This window comes from Panthera pardus, unplaced genomic scaffold (genome assembly GCF_024362965.1).
Source record: "Panthera pardus isolate Hobbes unplaced genomic scaffold, ASM2436296v1 HiC_scaffold_6, whole genome shotgun sequence".
NCBI classification, from domain to species: domain Eukaryota; kingdom Metazoa; phylum Chordata; class Mammalia; order Carnivora; family Felidae; genus Panthera; species Panthera pardus.
Genome location: NW_026526991.1, coordinates 73,788,285 through 73,794,154, shown reverse-complemented (window position 1 = coordinate 73,794,154; position 5,870 = coordinate 73,788,285). Strand labels below are relative to the sequence as shown.

The window sequence follows — 5,870 nt, the reverse complement described above, 5'->3', positions numbered from 1 at the left end:
TCAGAATGGCTAACATTAACAACTGAGGCAACAACAGATGTTGGCGAGGGTACAGAGAAAGAGGATCTCTTTTGCATTGTTGGTGGGAATGCAAGATGGTGCAGCCACTCTGAAAAACTCCATTTTATGGAGGTTCCTCAAAAAATTAAAAACAGAACTACCCTATGACTCAGCAATTGCACTACTAGGCATTTATCCAAGGGATACAGGTGTGCTGTTTCGAAGGGGCACATGCACCCCAATGTTTATAACAGCACTATCAACAATAGGCCAAGTATGGAAAGAGCCCAAATGTCCATCGATGGATGAATGGGTAAAGAAGGATGTTGTATATATATATAGAATGGAGTATTACTCGGCAATGAAAAAGAATGAAATCTTGCCATTTGCAACTACGTGGATGGAACTGGAGGGTGTTATGCTAAGTGAAATTAGTCAGTCAGAGAAAGACAAAAATCATATCAATTCACTCATATGAGGACTTTAAGAGACAAAACAGATGAATATAAGGGAAGGGAAGCAAAAATAATATAAAAACAGGGAGGGGAAAAACCAAAAGAGACTCATAAATATGGACACCAAACTGAGGGTTACTGGAGGGATTATGGGAGAAGGGATGGGCTAAATGGGTAAGGGGCACTAAGGAATCTACTCCTGAAATCATTGTTGCACTATATGCTAACTAATTTGGATGTAAATTTTAAAAAATAAAAAATAAAATCAAAAAAACTAAGACAATCTATGAAAATATATTTATGATCTCAAAGCAAAAATTTCTCAAACAAGAAAAAAAAATACTTAAATAACAGAAGACAGGATTGATTAATTCAATTACATTAAAAATAAGACTTCTAGGATCACGTGGATGGCTCAGTTGGTGAAGCATCCAACTCTTGATTTGGCTCAGGTCATGATCTCACAGTTCGTGAGATTGAACCTCACATCAAGATCTGTGCTGGCAGCATGGAGCCTGCTTGGTATTCTCTGTCTCTCTTCTCTCTCTGCCCCTCGCCCACTTACACGCACTCCCTGTCTCTTAAAATAAACTTTAAAAAATACTTCTATTTATCAAAAGACAGCATATAGAAAGTGAAAAACAACCACAAATAGAATATATCATAACAAATGTAATTAAAACATTAATATGTAGAATATATAAAGAACAGTAAACCAATACTAAGAAGATAAACAACGCAGGGGTGCCTGATTGGCTCAGTCTGTTAAGCATCTGACTCTTGATTTCAGCTCCGGTCATGATCTCATGGTTTGTGAGTTTGAATCCTGTGATCCTGTGCTGACAGTGCAGATCCTGCTTGGGATTGTCTCTCCCTTTCTCTCTCTGCACCGCCCCCCCCAAGAATAAATAAATAAATTTAGAAAAAAAAAAGGTAAACAATCCAAAATAAAAATAAACAAAATATTTTTATTTTTTGTTTTTGAGCGAACTCCTCACTGAAGAAAAAATCCTTTATATGCTTTTATATGCTTTATATATGCTTTATATATTTTATATGCTTTTTTTAAAGCATTTATATGCTTTATAAAAATGCTTTTTTTTTTATGTTTTATAAACATAAAAATATGGTCAACTTCATCAATAAGAAAGATTGTGCAAATTATAGCCAAAGTGCGATGCAATCCATTTGATCGCACATCCATTTGATTTGCAAAAACTAAAAAATCTGACAAAATCAACTCACTATGATGTGGAGCTATGAAAACACTTACACATGGCTAGCAGATGTTTAAAGGACATGGCCGGTTTGGATAACAATTTGACATTATGTAGTATAACTGAGGATATGCATACTCAATGACTCAGCAATTCTTCTGCGGAAAATAGTATATATCCACCAAACAACATGTGCAGGTAGCTTTGTAGAACACTGTGATAGCAAAAAACTGGAAACAACTCAAATGGCCAACAGTAGAGTAGATAAATAAATTATAGGATATTTATACTACTATACAGCTGTGGGAGGTTGTGTGTCAACCTGAAGGGAGTTTAACAAAAAAGAGAGACACTATATCATATTAAAATGCCCATCAGTAAGGAGGGGAAGGTTGATAGTAAAAAGAGACAAGTGGAACCTTCCATTTCTTCATTAGACATGATGAGGGAGGTAAGAATGGGTGTGTATTTATTTCAAAGATATTTATTGTGTACCTACTATCTGCCAGGCCCTGTTGTTGATACAAGGGATGCAGGTAGATTTGAAAATCGGGTGATAGGAATTTGATGGATGTTTAGGTAAAGACTTCCATTTCTTTCTGAGGTGGGTGGTAAAGTCATCTCATGAGAGTCGGGGAAAAGCCTGGGGCTTGATGTGTGAGGAGAATGAAGAGTTCCAACTATGTGGTCAACAGGAAAGCAAGATAACAAAGGAAGCAGTCAGGTTAGGCAATGTTGAGAATCCAGTTAAGGTTATTGAATTTAAAGGCAGAATTTCTAGTTGTTTCATTTTCTGCAGTAATACTCGATGACGATACGTTGTTCTAGGGTTTTTTACTGGCAGGTTGTGACAAAGATATACCAGGGTAGAAGAACTTACGACACTGGTAAGAGGTTATTGAAAATGACAGAGTATGGGTGCCAGTGAGTTTGATTGTTAAGTAAAATTCCGAAGCACAGTTTACCATTTAAGTGTATCCAGGAATCAAGTAATACTGTTACACATGTATCTGATGAGGAATACTGGGATTTAAAACCACAAGTACCCCGAAGTTAACCCTCAGTTGGAAAGAAACTCATCAATGAGAGACAGGTGGTGGAAAGGGTCCTGCAGATATATTCTGCCCCCTTCCATCCTCTGGCTGTTTGGAGATGCAAAAAGTCTATGTGACACTTAAGTTGTGTTTCCTTATAAAACTACAGCCAGGTCAGTAATGCACTGCCTCATCTTTTCCTTTCTTCATCTCCCTGCTTCATTTTCCTTTTTACCTTCTTCTTGTTCCCCTGGAATTTAACTTCCTGATAAAAAAGCATGGAAGCTTTCTTTATTGTTGCTCTGTTTTTAAGAGTACTCAGGGAAAGACAAAATGAAATTTTTTTTCTTCTGAATTTGGACGTCTTTTTAGCAATTCAGGAAGGGGAAGGGGAGGGCAGGGAAGAGATGAGACAGAAATGAGAAGATGAGAAAAGAGCCAAACAGATAGTATGAGGCTGGGTTCTATTTGCAGTGAGGTAGCAGTGAAAAATCCCCGACAGTGGATGGGATGCCTGAGGATTTTTTAATAACTAGGATGCCTATTATTAGATGTAAGATGCTGACCTTCCTTCAGTGTGAAGTCTCCCCAACCCTCTCTTCCCCCAAAATTTAGTAAATTATATCACACACGTATATGTTTTATTAGTTTTCTTATTTTGTGGCACTATAACAAAAGACTGAGTTTCATATCTGGGTTAACACGACCTGTAACAAGCAATATTGCCAGATGGAAAGGTTAGCCATCAGCTAAGCTAATTCAAAGGGCAAAAAGTTGGAAGCCAGAAGGACCAAGCAAATGCTAGACCTCGGTAATTTTTAGAAAACTGAAGAAAAGTTTTATACTGACATAGGCATGGAATGGAATGATGGAAGAAATCTGATTCAGACAGTAGGGGGACTGGGGATCCCACACATCACCTGGGCTGCATATAAAACTCGTACTTTGTCAAGCAGTGTTCCTCGTCAGAGGCTACTACTGCAATGATACTGGTTTTTATTTTTTCAAATAAGCAAAAAAACGAATGAATAAATGCAGAAGTCTTTTTTAGGAAAGAGGATACATTTATTTCTTTAATCAAGAAGGATTTACGAGGCTATATATTGATGTTAGAATTGAATTACTGTTGATGCCACTTCCAGATACGAGCTTTTGTTACTGTCACTGTCAATAGCTGGGAACTACCATTTGAGAGACAATTGATTCAGTTCCGTGCAGCTGTATTCAGCAGGCCATAAGCTGTTTACAAAAATCTTTGTTTTCAAAAGTTTGTGGTTGGAGGTGTCTGTGCTAATCTATTATAGGTAGTGTGACTATTCTAAATAGGGCAAAAAAGTTACCATGTCTACTAAAAAGACTATACTGTAAATGTTGGAAGTTATTTCTTCTCGTTCTGGTACATATTTATACTTCCTAATTTATTAAACAAGTGATTTTTCTCTAGAATACAATCATATGCATTTGATATGTATAGAAAAAAATGACAAAAATCTTGCTAAGATCTTTCGTAAGTCATGCATGTCAGTGAGTTCACATATACCTGACATTTCCTAAATCAAAGTGACAGTTGAAGCTGCCTGTCATTTTTAGCATAATTCAAAATAACTCCTATAAAAATGAATTATGAGCAAGGCAGTAGGACTACACATATTGCTCTCACAAATAACTTGTGTGAAAGAAGTATATCTCATTTTTTTTATCTTTGGATTGAGAAAAGATTTCTTAGTGACACTGCAGTGACCTAAGGTCATAGACCCCTGCAAATCAAATGTCAGTTTAAGTTGCTATATTCATCTAGAAATGTATGTGATTTAGCAATGTGATTTACTTCTATCAGTAGGTAAAAAAAAGCAACAACATCTTTTCATTTTTCACTCAGAGTGTAATGGTAGCACTTCACTTTTTAAAAAACACCTTTTGTAAAGTGCTATCTGATAAGATAGGAGCCCTATAATTTCCTTTAATGTTATTTAGCAAGGAAACAGTTTGGTGAGGTGGGAAGGGACATAGGACCTGGAATAAGATGCTCTTGGTTTTGAATACTATGCACTAACTTGATATGTGAGCTTAAATTTCCATATTTGAGTTTCCTCATTTTTTAAATGCAGACACTAAGAGTAGCTACTGCAAAGTATTATTGTAGCAAGTCAATGTTATATTAATTAACATTTTGGCTGGAACATAGAAGAACATATCTATTATTATTATCATTATTATCAACTTTCAAAGAATATTGAATATAGTGATCAAAAGTCATTATACTCCTAATATGATTTTTTCTTTTTTTTTTTTAACGTTTATTTATTTTTGAGACAGAGAGAGACAGAGCATGAACAGGGGAGTGGAAGAGAGAGGGAGACACAGAATCAGAAACAGGCTCCAGGCTCTGAGCTGTCAGCACAGAGCCCGACACGGGGCTCGAACTGACTGACCGTGAGATCATGATCTGAGCCGAAGTCGGACATTTAACCGACCAAGCCACCCAGGCGCCCCCTAATATGATTTTTTCAAACTGCGTATTCTCCCACCTTACAATCCCTGAATTCTTCCAATCCTTACACTGTATCTTCTCCTCGCTTCCCAAAAATATTTGGGCTGTATTATTAATATATTAAATCACATCCTGAAAATCAATTTTTTATGATATGAATATCTGAGGGCCCATACACAAGTCCCTTGTTTTCTAAAACGTATGCCTTTATCCGGTATGTATACATGAAGCTTTGTTTAATCCTGAAACTTGCTGGCCCTGATGATAAAAAGAATGCCATTAAATTCTTTGTATATTAACCCTTGAAACTAAATATACTTTTCAACACCTAAATATGACACAACAGTGCTTGCTTTGGCAGCACATATACTAAGGTTGGGGAGATACAGAGAAGATTAGCATGTCCCCTGTGCAAGGATGACACTCGGGTTCGTGAAGCGTTCCATATTTTTGATATTAGCCAACTGGATCCAACAATACATTAAAAAAATTATTCACCACAACTAAGTGGCATTCATACCTGGGATGCAGGGCTGGTTCAATATCCACAAAACAATCACATCAATAAAAGAAAGGACAAGAACCATATGATCCTCCCAATAGATGCAGAGAAAGCATTTGACAAAATACAGCATCCTTTCTTGATAAAAACCCTCAAGAAAGTAGGGATAGA

General features: G+C 36.5%; 1 non-coding gene across 1 annotated transcript; it reads left to right on the top strand.

The window, feature by feature from the left end:
* Positions 1 to 5,542: 5,542 nt before the first annotated feature.
* LOC128775134 (U6 spliceosomal RNA) lies at positions 5,543 to 5,649 on the top strand. Its single transcript, XR_008419785.1, has one exon. It is a non-coding gene; the product is annotated as a U6 spliceosomal RNA (small nuclear RNA).
* Positions 5,650 to 5,870: the final 221 nt, after the last annotated feature.